Source organism: Phyllobates terribilis, unplaced genomic scaffold (genome assembly GCF_046119375.1).
Source record: "Phyllobates terribilis strain yellow unplaced genomic scaffold, ASM4611937v1 Scaffold_5__5_contigs__length_657084704, whole genome shotgun sequence".
Classification (NCBI taxonomy): Eukaryota; Metazoa; Chordata; class Amphibia; order Anura; family Dendrobatidae; genus Phyllobates; species Phyllobates terribilis.
In genome coordinates, this window is record NW_027362765.1 from 92,622,717 (window position 1) to 92,638,238 (window position 15,522).

Sequence of the window (15,522 nt, forward strand, 5' to 3'; positions counted from 1 at the left end):
TATTTCATCACCTGACCAAATAAACAAAACATCATCAATAAAATGCCGCGATAGGACCAGGTTCGCCCTCTGCCAGCCACCTGGAAAAACAGTGGAGTCTTCCCATAATCCGACATAAAGGTTGGCATAACTGGGTGCGAACCTGGTACCCATGGCGGTGCCCCTCCGCTGGGCGTTGTAGTGCTCCTAATATTTAAAAAAATTATGGGTTAAAATGTAGTGCATACATTTTCCAATAAAATCGACCTGGCATGTTGTCATTTTTTTTAGGAAATAAGCTCCTGCTTGACAACTTTTTTGATGTTGTATGACTCTGTATAATGTGATGTCAAGCGTGCCCATTATATAGTGTTGTTCCCATTTAACTTGGTTCAATAATTGCACCGTATGTTTAATATCCTTTAAATGTGCTGGTAGGAGGGGTACCAGACTGTGTAGGTGACAGTCAACATATTTGGAAAGGTTTAAAGCGAGGCTTTGGATGCCAGAGATTAGGTCTTCCGGTGGGTTAATTAGGGATTTATGGATTTTGGGCAGATAATAAAAAATAGTTGTTCTTGCGTGTGGTGTGTAGATAAAGTCATGCTCTTGTTTATTGCGAAAACCATCCTTTAAGCCCAGGTCTAATAGGGATTTCATTTCTGAAAAGAATTCCTGGGTAGGGTCTTTAGATAGGATTTCATAGGTGCGGGTATCGCTGAAAAGCCTCGTGAATTCTGTTTGGTATTGTGTCTGGTCAAGGATCACAATGCCTCCTCCTTTATCCGCTGGCCGTATTACTATATTGTTATTTTTAATAAGTTGTTGAATGGCTTTCCTTTCCTGGACTTTAAGGTTGTCATTGAATCTAGAGCATCTTTTCTCGCTATTCCATCTGATATCATTAATGATGTTCTTCTGAAAGGCTTCGAAGGAGTCTGAATATTCATATAGGGGATGAAAATTGGACTTATTTTTTAAGTTAGTGTGTATATAAGGATCATTATCAACAGTAATTTGAGAAAATGTTTGGATACACCCCTTTTCATTTTTTAGGAAGTGTTTATTATTGCTAATTGTCTCAATTTTTTTTACACCTATAAAAGGCCTCAAATTTATTGAACTTGGTGGCCAGAGCAAATTTGAGTGCCTTATTTAGAAGGCTGATCTCGTTGGGTTGTAATTGATGTTTGCTGAGGTTATAGATGGCAGTTTGGTCATTTGTTACTTTCTCAAGTTGTATCTCTTTCTTTTTGGACTGTCCCCCCCCCCCCCCGCAGGCCCTCTTGAGTTTTTCTGAAGGGCCACCTGAAAAAAATTAGTGTTGGCTTGTCTTTTCCTTACCTGTGGATGGTGGGAGGTAGTGGTTCAGGAGGTGTGGCGTACTTTGTTTGGCGCCTGATTGTCCGGTTCTGCTGGTACAGGGGAATGGGGGGGGGGGGGGGGGTTGGGGTCTCACTGACTCACTGAGACCCCGCGGTCTTAACAGTGAGATAGAACTATTTGCCTAAAAACTGATCCACCCTGACAATCAACATCAACCTATCAAATACCTGGCACATGTATATATAGAACCACCAAGCATAGAGTGACCATCCCTGATGAAGGAATCCGTAGATTCCGAAACGTGTAGGAATTGGTCCTCTATGCGCTCTGTCGGGCCCTCCATCACGTGACGAACACGTGATCTGACATCACACAGGTCCTTCCTGCTCACACGCCAAGCGCGCTACCACTCCAGCAGATATCACGTACGGAGCCTCAGGCCGGGACACCGTATCATCCACCTAGGAGCTGCAAAGACTCTGGAATAGAGTCCCCTTCAAGCAGCCCCCGCTACCTCTGACAGGATCACCGCTGCAACAAACAGAACATCACGGACTCAAGATATGCCACAACCTGTGTCAAACCACGGCACCGCAACGCAGCCAGCCACTTCAGGCTCCTACTATACGGACATACAGCAGAGAACCAAGACTGACATATGTAACCACTGCTCACCAATGAATTATGTGCGCAGGATGAAGGACCCCTTTTAAACGTGACCCTCTTTACCAAATCTGTACCAGGGGGTTTACTCACCCACCTGCTGCCTGCACGCTATCACTCCTAGCCTACGTCATACCCAGGTTAGTAAAAAAGGAGACCCTCAAAACCCCAACCCCTAAAACTTTGGGCCTATCATCTAATTGGGGGATCTACTATTTAATTACCTATTACCCAATCTAACCACTACTCCTTTCCTCAAAATACTAACTCTCCCTTCACTATTTGATCTATTGTATTTTCCAGGACAGTTAGCAATCACGGTCATACTCTGCAGCCCACAGATATATTCCCATAACCTACAGATTGAATTTCTCCTTGTCAGGTAAAACCCAAATAGAACCCCGTGACTAAATCTAACCAATTGTAAGACACAACTAACCTCTATTCTATTTCCAAAAGCGCCTACAGCTCACCTGTCAGAACACTGGTGATCTCGTACCACCTACTACTACCTACTAGGATCCTAGAAATCATAAGGTATATAGTAACATCTTTCCTCTAAGGACTGGATGCGACCTATTACCTACTCCCTTCACTACCTATTTCTCTTTACAGGGAACTGCTCTATCTGAAGGTCCCTTCCAAGCACCTCAAGGAAGAGGTCCCAATAAACCTCTACCCACCTGGAAACCCACCGGACCTTTCTTCTATTTTAACTTGACCCAAAGAGCAACCATCCCCACCGCTGCTTTTATCATTGACTGATATTCATTTATTTTTATTCAATAATGTATATTTAACCCGTAATAATAAATGTATTGTTTTATTATATTTCTGGTTTACTTTCAATTTAATTCAATTCAGAGCACGGAATAACAAGCGCTAGTAACAACTCTATATTTCATTTAGAATCCACATTTAGCAGATTGTGGTTGCAGCTAATACTAGCTTGCAGGTTTACCCGTAAAACCCACTAGCGCTTCTTTTAACCCATTTACAATTTTCAAACTTTGAATTCTTATGCCCTTAAATCAGAGAGATATGTTATTTTTTTAAACTATTTTGTGTGACTTAACAATAACATAGATAGCAGGAAAAAAAAAAATTCTAGCACCACATTTAATTAAGGAATACTATGCCAGTAACCTCCCAAAGAGAGACTGGAAACTTTGAAGAGAACAAGGGGTACATATGCTAGGCACCAAGTATTCTTGATAAGTAATAAAAATCAAACTGTAAGGATTGAAAAATTATAAAGAAATTTTATTAGGTAAAATTTCTTTATAATTTTTCAATCCTTGCGGTTTGATTTTTATTGCTTATCAAGAATACTTGGTGCCTAGCATATGTACCCCTTGTTCTCTTCAAAGTTTCCATAACAATAACATTGCGCCGTGAAAATAAAAAATCACTTTTTTTACACAAAAATTATCTTTTAGCCCCAATTTTTTATTTTCACAAGGGCGACAGGAGAAATTGGACCCCAAACGTTGTTGTACAATTTCTCCTGAGTACCCTGATACTCCATATGTGGGGGAAAACCATTGTTTGGGAGCATGACAGGGCTCGGAAGGGAAGGAGTAACTATTTGGAATGCAGACTTTGATGAAATGGTCTGCGGGCGTCATGTCACGTTTTGTAAAGCCCCTGATGTGCATAAACGAAGGAAATGCTCCACGTGTGACCCCATTTTGGAATTGATCTACTGTTACCTGGTAAGTGAATTTTATAATGTAGTGGCATATGTGAGTTGTGTACAGTGCATCCGGTTAGTATACATGAGTTGTGTAGTGTTCATCAGGTTGGTATACGTCAGTTGTGTGGTGTTCGTCAAACTGGCATATGTCAGTTGAGTAGTGTTCGTTAGGTTGGCATATGTCAGTTGTGTAAGTCAGAAAAGAATTTAGTAGTCCATGGATGTGTGGTACAGTCTGAAGCATTCTTTCATACACAGGCCAGGTGTTGCATTGATTCCTTGCGTATCCCCCTTCTGTAACACCCTCTGCGCCTCTTTTGTGACCTACCTTTTTCTGAGCTTTGAGGGACCTTCCCCTGGGAAATGTTGGCCTCGTACGATACGAGCACCTTCAGTTCCGGAAGTACTGGGGCCTGTTCCTTCACGACTGCCAAATATCAGGGCCTTGATCACTAACTCCTGAAACTGAAGGTACGACGTAGCGGTCTGGCCTGCACATCGTGATAGCACGAAAGCGTTGTGCATTGCCATCTGCACGATGTGCACGGCCAGCTTCTTATACCACACCTTGGCTTTTCTCAAGGCACTGTACGGTTGGAGGACTTGATCAGAGAGGTCAACTCCCCCCCATGTTTTTGTTTTACCCTAGTACACAGTCAGGTTTGGTGACCTATGTAGAGGTACCTCGTACAGTGCTGGGGGTGCTGCCATCACCATATATGGTGGTCAAGAAAAGAACATCCATCGTGTCCTTGTACTTGACCACCAGCATGTTGTCGCTACATTGGGCTCTGCTCTCACCCCTTTTGAGCATCTGCCCAATTAATCTCTTAGGGAGGTCTCTCTGATTTTTGCGGACAGTATCTCGCGCAGAGAGGGACGTGAACAGTGGGATGCTGGTATAAAAGTTATCCAGTCCTTCCCCTCATAAACCCTAAACTTGTGAGTGTACCCTGAGGTACTCTCACACAGTTTGTACAGCTTAATTCTGTACCTAGCCCTCTTACTGGGCAGGTACTGCCGTTATTTGAGCCTCCCCTTAAAATGGATTAGGGACTCATCCACGGAGATGTCCCTTTTCAGCAAGCAACTTTAGTAAACTTGTTGAAGTGATCAATCATAGGCCGAACTTTGAAAAGAGGATCAAAGTTGGGGTCATCTCAGTGACGACACCGTGCATTATCATTATAATGCAAGAATTTGTGGAGGGCCTCAAAACGTGTCAGGGCCATGACCATTCGGAACAATGGAGTGTTATACAAAACGTCAACACGCCAATATTGCCAAACTTCTGGCTTCTTCAGTATCCTCATGTGTGGCACCAGACCCCAAAACTTCATAATTTCTACTGCATCTACAGGAGTCCAGTTAGAAAATGATGAGCGGCTTTGTGCCAAAAATTGCTGACCGTACAAATTTGTTTGGCCCACCATGAGGTTTACAAAATCCTCAGAGAAAAAGACTTTGAAAAAGTCTATTTCTGTGAGGCTGGTGGTGTAAAATCAGGAATCGGTGGCTCATAATTTTCGGGGGGCGAGGTCCATAAGGGGTCAGTAACGCTAGTCGCCGGTTCAGCTACTGTCCTGGGGCGTCTTTGTGGTGGTTCAGCATCACCTGAGGAGGACGAGGATTTAGAGTCGGAAAAATAAAGGAAGGTGGGATCCTCTCCTTCACTCTCAGTGTCGGAGGCAAGGAAAGCTTATGCCTCCTCCACTAAATAGCGGGTTTGGGACAACATTTTTTTTGTGTATGTGGTGTTTGTGTGAGTACCAAACTTTATTCAGTTGTGTGTGTGTGTGTGTGTGTGAGAGAGAGTGTGCTTGGTGTAAAAAAAATTGTTTTATTTTTTTTAAAAAAAGATAAAAGAAAAAAAGCAACAACTAGAGGTTGATCACTGATGTGCATCGGTGATCAGAGCTCAACAGCTGTAGGACGCACACACGGAATGGTGCAAAGGGGTAGATGGAGAAAATAGTCAGTGAAAAAAAAGTGGAAAACAGCAAGCACCAGTGTGGATCAACGATTTGCATCACTGATCAACGCTCGGCGACTACTGGATGTGCACACGGAGGTGGTGCAAAGGGGCAAAGGTGGAGAAAAATTGACAGGGACAAAAAAGTCCTAGAAAACAGCAAGCACAAGTGCGGATTAGTGATTCGCGTCACTGATCAGTGCTTGACCACTGTAGGACGCACAAAAAAACTGCTAAAAATTGCGCGATCAAGTAATGATCAGCGATCAAGTACTGATCAGCGCTCGGTAGCAGAAAGTGTGGTTGGGTAGGGGGGTAAAAAGAAGGGGAAAGGGTGACAGGGAGATTGGGGTGGATGAGGAGAGATCAGGGATCAAAAAATATTCTTACTTCTGTCTTCACCAGCAGGCAGCAGGAGCAGCGACTGTGGTGTCACAGGCTTCTGTGGCACCACAAGGCCCAAACCGATGCACAGAGGGACAGAGTGACCGCCCTGTACAAATTCTCAGCTACAATGAGGAAGAACAGGGTGGTCACCCTGAGGTCAGACTGCGTCTGTGCGCTGTGATTGGTGCGATCGATGTCATCGTCGATCGCACCAATCAGAGTTGGCTCAGGTGAGGCCTGGCAATGCCAGGCATTAGTCTATGATCGGTGCTCTTACAGCACCAATCCTAGGCTGGACATCAGGGTTTCAGGCAATCTGATTGTCTGAAACACTGAGAAATACTGTGATTGGCTGCTCAGAATCACAAGCCAATCACAGCAATCGTAGTTTCAAGGGACGGCAACACCCCCCGGGATGACTACCCTGAGGTAATATGGCACTGGAATTTTAATGCGATCATCGCGACGGTGCCCCATTAAAGATGAGACATAATAGAATGTCCCTGGTCAATAAGTACCAGGCCACAGGGACGTATGGATACGTCTCACGTCAGAACGGGTTAAAGGGCATCTGTCAGCAGCATGATTTATGAGCCGAAACCCTGATTCCAGCGATGTGTCACTTACTAGGATGTGTTTTGCGGTTTCAATAAAATCAGTGTTTTATCAGCAGGAGATTATCAGTACAGGACTAGATGTCTTATGCCTCCTGTCCAACCCCACCCATACCACTGATTGGCTGCTTTCTGCTTTTGCAAAGTGTACACAGAAAGCAGCCAATTAGTGGTGTGGGCGTGGTTATACACAGCTCAGCATTCCGAGCTCAGCATTCCAAGCTCTGCTAGATCTGCTGCAGAGAAAACTGTGATTCTATCACAACTGCTGAACCCAGTAAACTAAGTGACATATTGCTGGAATCAGTGTCTCTGCCCCTAAATCATGCTGCTGTCAGATTACATAGCTACAGATTCCCTTTAAAGTCCCTTCAAAACTGAATAGATCTCTAAAAAAAGAAAAAAAAGTTTTGTAAATTTTCTTGAAAAAAAAAAATAATTGCTGAACTTTTAAAAGTTCTAACACACTATAAAAATGAAAGGACATTTGAAAAATGATGCTGACGTGAAGTAGACACATGGTAAGAGTTTATACTACACAAAAAAGTGACTAAATAACAATCTGATCTAAGGGTATGCATATTGAAGGTTTGAAAATTTGCAAATGGTTTGAAATTTATGTCAAATGTCCGATATTGTTATGAATAAACACAAAATATATTGATCTAAATACACCATTAAAGGGAATCTGTCACCCCCTGGGTCTTTTCAGACCGCTAATATGGGCATACAGGTGATAGAAATGTGAATCTATACTTGCCTGTATGGCCTATATTAGCAGACTGGTTTCTGTGTAATCGCATTTTTATTAAATGATTTCTGCTAAGCTTGGTGTCCCTCGGACGCCAAGGAATCCCCACCTACTAGTCCTATTATCATACTCACCCCACCTCCCCTGCACGTCACAGGGCCCTGTGACGTGCTGTTCCCGGCCGGATCCCGCGCCTGCACAGTTCCCCCTGTATGGACGGCGCTCTTCTCCCTGCCATCCGTACAGCCTTGTGGAGCAGGGAATTTGTGCGCAGGCGCTGGGAAGTTCAATATAGTGCAAATCACATATATAATTTTTTACGTTTTTTTTTTTAAAGAAAGGTTTTTTGATGGTTTCAGATATCTCCAGTCTTATATATATCTTTTGTGATGTAAAATTGGTCTATTCAGTAAGTCCATCTTGGTATGCAAACTGTTGGTGTATAAAATGATATATGTGATTTGCACTATATTGAACTCAAGCATCCATATGTATAGCATAAATAATTAATTGTTCCTCCTCCCCTTTCAGGGGTGGGATTGCCATGCCATTGATTTTAAATTTCACTTGAGCACAGTTCACTTTTACTCTATGATTAAGGGCGCAGTAGCGCCAGAGACGACAGTTGTCTTCTCATAATGTGGCTGTATTCCACCATTTAATCATGGATTATTAAACAAGCACTTTGGAATTTTATTGACTGATATGCAGTGCCGTCTTTTCCAATCAATATATATTCTTTGGATGGTTTGCTGGCAAGACGTGAAGGACGCGCACCTACCAGGACATTGAGGCTGAGGCTGTGAAATCATCTGCAGTGTGGTGAACTTTTTTTTAATGTTTTTTTATTTATATCTGTATATAGTACAAGTTTAATTCTGGCAGGGAACTTTCCAGATCCGCTTTTGGATTCAGTACCCATGGCTGCCCCACCATCCACCTATTCCAAAGTTATCATCTATTCCTAAGGATTGTAGAAAATAACTATTTAAAAAGCAAATGAACCATAAAATCTAATAAGGCAGGTATATTATTTATAAAAAAAAATCACAGAACTGCCTTTTAAGGTAAGACTAGGTGCACGTCACATCTATTATATATTATATCATTACTAAGTCTGCCTTAAAAATCATAGGAGAAGACAGTCTCAGCTGCGTGCTTCATATATGTCATCATCTATGCATTAAAATATATGGGAGTCTCAATCTCCGATTTCTCAGCAGTTACTGCAGACAGGGATCACGACCTTTCCGAGGCAAACCAATTAAGTGGGATTTATGGGTTATAGATCGGACTGCAGCTATTAAAATGCATAGACTGACGCCAAATGATATCACAATGGATTAAGGATTTATTATAATGGAGGGTATATTGTAATCACATATCGGCATACATTACTCGGCAAAGTTATGAATTACACATAATTTATACTGTAATCTATGAAAATATAATGGAGTAAGCCAAAATGAGAGACGCGAATAACAGATGATGCACGGTCTGAAATGCGGCACGACATAGCGCTGAACAGATAGATGGTCTCCATCATGTGTTGCCTCCATGCAAAGAGCGACAGGATGAAGAACTGAGATAAAGCACGAGTCAAAAAGTTCTGTATAATACCCTACAGTGTTAATCAAGAAGACCCTATGTTAAGCGGTTGCCAATTGGTCTCAAAATTGGGTGGGGTGCAAAGATGACATCTCAAATATAGCTAGCTGCATAAGGATTTAAATTGATGCAGTCATACTATAAGAAAATGGTCACACTCTTAAGTCCCGCCATACCCATTAGATGGCTGTCACACAAATGATGGTTTGGTTTTCAGCCGGCAGCTCACGTGCTCTCTAGGAGAGCTGCTACCAGACATCTTCCGCGGGAGTTTGGCTCTTAGAGAATTATAGGGTCGGCAGTCCGAGATCTTCCCATCATCATCTGTTGGCAGCCACCATAACCATTGGACTGTTGGCTAAACCCATCGATATCGGCATATACAGGGTGGTCCAAAAGTAGGTGGACAGAAAGTGTAATAAGATTATGAAGGGGGAGATTTATCAAACATGGTGTAAAGTGAAACTGGCTCAGTTGCCCTTAGCAACCAATCAGATTCCACTTTTCATTCCTCACAGACTATTTTGAAAATGAAAGGTGGAATCCGATTGGTTGCTAAGGGCAACTGAGCCAGTTTCACAGATCTAGTTTTCACAGATAGATCTCCCCCAAATCTGTTTTCTTTTCAGATAATTCAGATAACACAATGGATTTTAACAGAGTATTGGAAATCTCAAAATGCTGGGACCGTTAGAGCAAATTGGGTTGAAACATTTGGTACTCAAGCCCCAAAGAGACAAACCATTTACCGCATTCGTGACAAATTCAATGCCACTGGCTCAATCCTTAATGCTCCAAAAACTGGTCAACCCAAAACAGTCTGTACAGAAGATAATAAACAACTTGTTGCTGAAACATTTGTTCAGAGTCCAAAAAAGTCCACCAGAAGAGCCTCTTTGGAAATGGGAATTTCACGAGCTTCTATCATGCGAATCCTGAAATCTATTGGGTGGAAAGATCCTAGTTACTTACCGGTAACGGGATTTTACAGAGCCCATGACAGCACCACCTGAGAGAGGGTATCCGCCCACCAAGGACAGGAACCTACTGAATAAAAAGGCGGTACCTCTCCTCCGCATCAGTTTTGTTTCAGAGCATGAGAGGGCCTCCGAAGACAGGTTAATACATAACCACCACCTCAATATTTGTACTAAACACCTTAAAAAGTGCACACCACAGTGATAAAGGGGAGGGAATTAATAGGGTGCTGTCATGGGCTCTGTAAAATCCCGTTACCGGTAAGTAACTAGGATCTTTTCCCCTTCTCCCATGACAGCACCACCTGAGAGATTTATAGAGATCAAATACCAGAGGGAGGGATCACCGCTTGCAACACCCTTCTACCAAAGGACAGATCAGTAGAAGAGGAAAGGTCAAGACGGTAATGTTTGTAAAATGTAGCGGGGGATGACCAAGTTGCCGCCTTACATATGATGTCGATGGGCACATCCGCCTTCTCAGCCCAGGAAGCAGCTACCGCTCTGGTGGAATGGGCCTTCAGGTTCTCTGGAACCGGCAGATTGCTAGAAGAGTAGGCTAAGGTAATAGTATCCCTGACCCATCTAGCTATGGTCCCTCTTGTAACCTTAAGTCCTTTCCTAGCCCCCTGAAAGGATATAAATAAGGTGTCACTCTTTCTCCAGGCTTTTGTCACTTCCAAATACTGGACTAACACCCTCCTAACATCTAAGGTGTGAAGCTTATGTTCCTCAGAATCCCCAGGATTAGGATAGAAGGAAGGGAGAGTGATTACTTGCGTCCTATGGAATTTGGATGCTACCTTTGGAAGATAGGCCGGGTCTGGTCTTAAGATTACTCTATCCGTACATACTTGAGTGAATGGATGGTTAACGGATAGTGCGTGTAAGTCACTGACTCTACGAGCTGATGTCAGGGCTACCAGTAGAGCAGTCTTTAAAGTTAAGATTTTTTCTGAAACCTTCTCTAAGGGCTCGAAGGGAGGTTTGGTTAATGCTTCCAGAACTAAATTAAGGTCCCAAGGAGGCATTCTTAGAATAGGAATAGGTCTGGATCTATGACAAACTTTAATAAATCTAATGATCCATCTATTTGCTGCCAAGTCATAATTATACAGTGCCCCCAGAGCTGATACCTGCACCTTAAGAGTACTGGTGGCTAGTCCCATATTTAACCCCTTCTGGAGGAATTCTAGTATGGCCTCAATAGGAATCCTCCCTTTGGCGGACTGACCCGAGGTAGACAAGAACTTAGCCCAGGTTCTACCATAGATTCTAGTTGTTATCGGCTTTCTACTTGCCAGAAGGGTAGTAACAAGATCCGGAGAAAACCCCCTTTGCGTCAATAGCGACCTCTCAAAATCCAGGCCGTCAAATGCAGACCTGCTCTTTGGGGATGACAGACTGGGCCCTGCCTGAGGAGATCCGGGATGTCCGGAAGAACCCATGGATCTGCTTGGGACATTCTCTTCATCCAAGTGAACCATGGTCTCTTGGGCCAGAACGGGGCGATCAATATAACCCTCGCCCGTTCCTCTCGGATCTTCCTCAGGATAGTAGGGATCAGTACTAAAGGGGAAAAGGCATAAGCTACAGTAAAATCCCACGGAATCTGCAGCACGTCCACCGCAAACGCCCCCTCTTTTGGATTCAGGGAGCAAAAGGTCTCGGTCATCCGATTGTGTCTGTTTGCAAATAGATCTATCTGGGGCTGTCCCCACCGACCCACAATCTGCTGAAAAACGGCTGGATTCAACTCCCACTCTCCTTGTTTCAAGATGTGACGACTCAAGAAATCGGCCTTTATGTTCTCTTCCCCTTTTATATGCAGCGCCGAGAGCGTAACCAGCCGACTCTCGGCAAACCTGAAGATCTGATCCGCTACTAACATCAGAGGGAGAGACCTGGTACCCCCCTGATGATTGATGTAGGCGACTGTTGATCTGTTGTCTGGCATTATCCTGACGTGAGGACCCTGAAGAACAGAACTGAATTCTTTTAGAGCGTTTCTCGCTGCCAACAGCTCTTTCATGTTGGAAGAGAGACTTGTCTCGCTGTCCGACCAGAGGCCTTGTACAGAACGATCCCTTAGGTGAGCTCCCCAACCTTCTGCACTTGCGTCTGCTGTAACTGTATCCGACACCTGGAAGGTCCAAGGAACACCCAAAGATAGGTTGACCGGAGATGTCCACCAGTCCAGGGAGTTGATCACGACATCTGGAAGAGATATTTTCCCATTCAGGCGACCTTTGAGCCGCCTGTCCGCTGCCAGAATCTCCTGTTGAAGACATCTGGAATGGTACTGGGCCCATTGAACCGCCGGGATGCAAGATGTCATTGTACCCAACAGAGACATTGCACTCCTCTGGGTCATGGTCGGATTGCTGATAACCTGAGATATTAGGGATCTGATCTTCAGCTTCTTTTCCAGAAGACAGGTTTGGTTTTCTGAGTCCAGAATGAGACCCAGGAAAGACTGAACCCTCTTTGGTTCCAGCCTCGACTTTTCCAGATTTAACAGCCACCTAGGCGTCTTAGACTGGCCAGGACGTCCGCCAGGGCTAGAGCACAGAGTTGACTTGATCTGCCCACTACTAAGAAGTCGTCCAGATAAGGGATGACAAGAATATCTCTTTCCCTCAAGTGCGCTGTGACCACCAGAATAATTTTTGTGAAGACTCTCGGCGCCATGGAAATGCCAAAGGGAAGAGCTGCGAACTGAAAATGCCTTACGTGCCTGCCGAATTGTACAGCTACTCTTAGAAACTGTTGATGATCTGGCCAAATCGGGACGTGGTAGTAGGCATCCTTCAGATCGAGGACGCACATAAAACAGTCCGGAAATAACATCTTTATGGCCGATTTTATTATTTCCATCTTGAAGATTAAATGGTCGTTCAGCCTCTTTAAGTTTGCAATGGTCCTGAAGGAGCAGTCCGGCTTCTTTATTAGGAAGAGAGTTGAATAGAATCCTCTTCCTTGCTCGGGTGCAGGTGTTTCCACCAGAACTCCTTTCATGAGCAGAGAGAGAACTTCCTGCTGTAAGGCTATCTGTTCCGCTAAACCCCTGGGGGCTGATATTTTGACAGTGTTCTTGGGCCAGCTTTTGAACTCTAATGTGAGCCCCCTCCTGACTATCCCTAAGATCCAAGAATTGGATGAAATTTCCTTCCAGGCAGGCAGGAAGTGGGACAATCTTCCTCCCACCTGGGGGGAACTGTCACTTAGGGGCTTTCTTATTCTCGGAGGAGGGACCCCCGAACATGAAGCCTCTGTTATACGGCTTTCTGTCTTTCCAGCTACCTTGGTCTCTGGGAGCTTTACTGCGGCTGTATTTTCTCTTCCGAAAGGAGCTGTTAAACCGGGAACCAGACACCGTGGGAAACCCATGTTTTTTGTCTGCGGCATTATCTAGGATGTCATCTAGACCTTTGCCGAACAAGAAGTCCCCCTCACAAGGGATTGAGCACAGTTTAGACTTTGACTGCACATCCCCTGGCCAGCTCTTGAACCATAGCGCCCTACGGGCTGCATTAGAGAGGTTTGCAGACCAGGCAGCCAGCCTAACTGAATCTGCCGATGCATCTGCCTGGAATGCAGCCGCTCCCTGCACAAGAGGAAGGTCCGATAGAATTTTCTCCCTGGACACATCCCCCTAATTTGGTCTTACAATTGTTGAAGCCAGATCATCATAGATCTAGCGGTGCAGGTGGCTGCTACTGCCGGTTTAAGGGCCCCTGCTGACGACTCCCAGGCTTGTTTAAGGAAGGACACCGCTTTTTTATCCAGCGGGTCTATTAAGGCTCCTAAATCCTCAAAGGGCAGAGTGGATTTTTTTGAAGATTTTGAAATGGCCACGTCAATCTTAGGGGTTTTGTCCCATTTAGCCGCATCCTCATCCTCAAAGGGGTACCTCCGCTTGGAGGATGACGGCAGCTGAGCCTTCCTCTCCGGTTTCTTCCATTCCCTTTCTATCAGAGATTTAATCCTGTCATTGACCGGGAATGAGCGTCCCCTCCTTTGGTCTAAGCCCCCGAACATAACATCCTGGACTGTTCTGGGCACCTTGGTATCGGTAATACCCATAGTCCCTCTGACGGCTTTAACTAGTCTCTCAGTATTATCAACCAAAAAACAAGGTCTGCCCCCCCCATCATCATCCGAAGACTCCGATGATGATGACGAGAGATTAGAGGAGGAAGGCAGTTCTCTTGCAAAACGGGTCTCCACTGATTCCTCTGATTCTGAAGAAACTAGTTTTCGCTTCTTCTTTTTGCGTGAGGTTAAGCCTCTTAAAGACTCTCTGACCTCAGTTTGGATTAGATCCTTTAATTCTAAAGAAAACCTGGGGGACTCCTCTGCAATGGTTTTCTGAATACAGTCCGAGGAAAGGTTTTTGGCATAGGAGGTGGGAAGACCGATTTTGCATAAAGCACACTCCCTGTTTTTACTTTTAGCACTACACTTCTTCGCCTCCTGCCCCAAGAAATGAAAGGAGAAGGAGGAGGAAAAAAGAGAGAAGAGCACATTATTCAGGGTGAGACTTTCACGAAGATCACTCACCACACTGCCGTTCAGACTAGGGTACCGGAGGCGGTGGTTGCCGTTCACATGAGGGCTCCCATCTGGCGGAGGTGGACTGACGAAGTCTTTTCTGCCCAGTCTTGCCGGAACTCGCACGCCCTCCACTGCTGTGACTTTGTTGATGGAAAGATTCTCAATGCTCCATTTGCTTAAGCTGCTTGCGCTGCTTTGATGGCTGTGGCTGCTGCTGTACCTCCTGTGGCGGTGACAGCTGCTGCCCAGGTGACTGCGGCTCCTCATTCATCATGGCGGGGATGCAGACACCGCCATCTTGATTGCTCCCCATCCTTAAAAGCCGTAGGGCTCCACCTCCTTTAGGCTCCTCCATTTCCGGCAGCGTGCTCATTTAAAAAAAATTTTTTTTTTTTTTTAAATTTAGCCAGCTGGCGCGCTACACCGCAGATCCGCTCCCTTCTGCGCATGCGCAGCCCAGCGGCACCCGGCGGACTTGCAGCGGGATGACGGCTTCCCACCCGCGCATGCGCAGACCCGGCTTCCGGCGCGCCAGCGCCCCGCGCGTGCGCAGCCCGGACTTACGGCGTGCTCCGGCACAGGGTGCGACGCGACCCCCACGTGCGCAGACCCGGAAGACCTGACGGCCGGCGCGCTCAGCTCGTCTTGCGAGGCGCAGACCCGAACGCAGGCCCCGGCGCACGCGGGGAGGAATCCAAAAAACAGCACCTCCTCCCCACACGCAGACCCGGGCAGCAGCCAGATGGGCTGGGAACAGGGACCATCTGCTGCTTCCACGGCCTCCAGGCCGCACCGTCCATAATCCAGGTACATGAAGTACCACCTGGTGAGGCTCCCATCAGGGACAGGAACCAAAACTGATGTGGAGGAGAGGTACCGCCTTTTTATTCAGTAGGTTCCTGTCCTTGGTGGGCGGATACCCTCTCTCAGGTGGTGCTGTCATGGGAGAAGGGGAAAAGCTTATCGTCCACGTCTAATTCATGGTTTATTGA

At 45.3% G+C, this 15,522-nt stretch overlaps 1 protein-coding gene across 2 annotated transcripts in view; it reads right to left on the reverse strand.

Moving 5' to 3' along the window:
• SLC39A11 (solute carrier family 39 member 11) overlaps positions 1–15,522 on the reverse strand; it is a 444,394-nt gene that overhangs the window by 88,951 nt on the left and 339,921 nt on the right. The gene's annotated exons all lie outside the window — the stretch shown is intronic.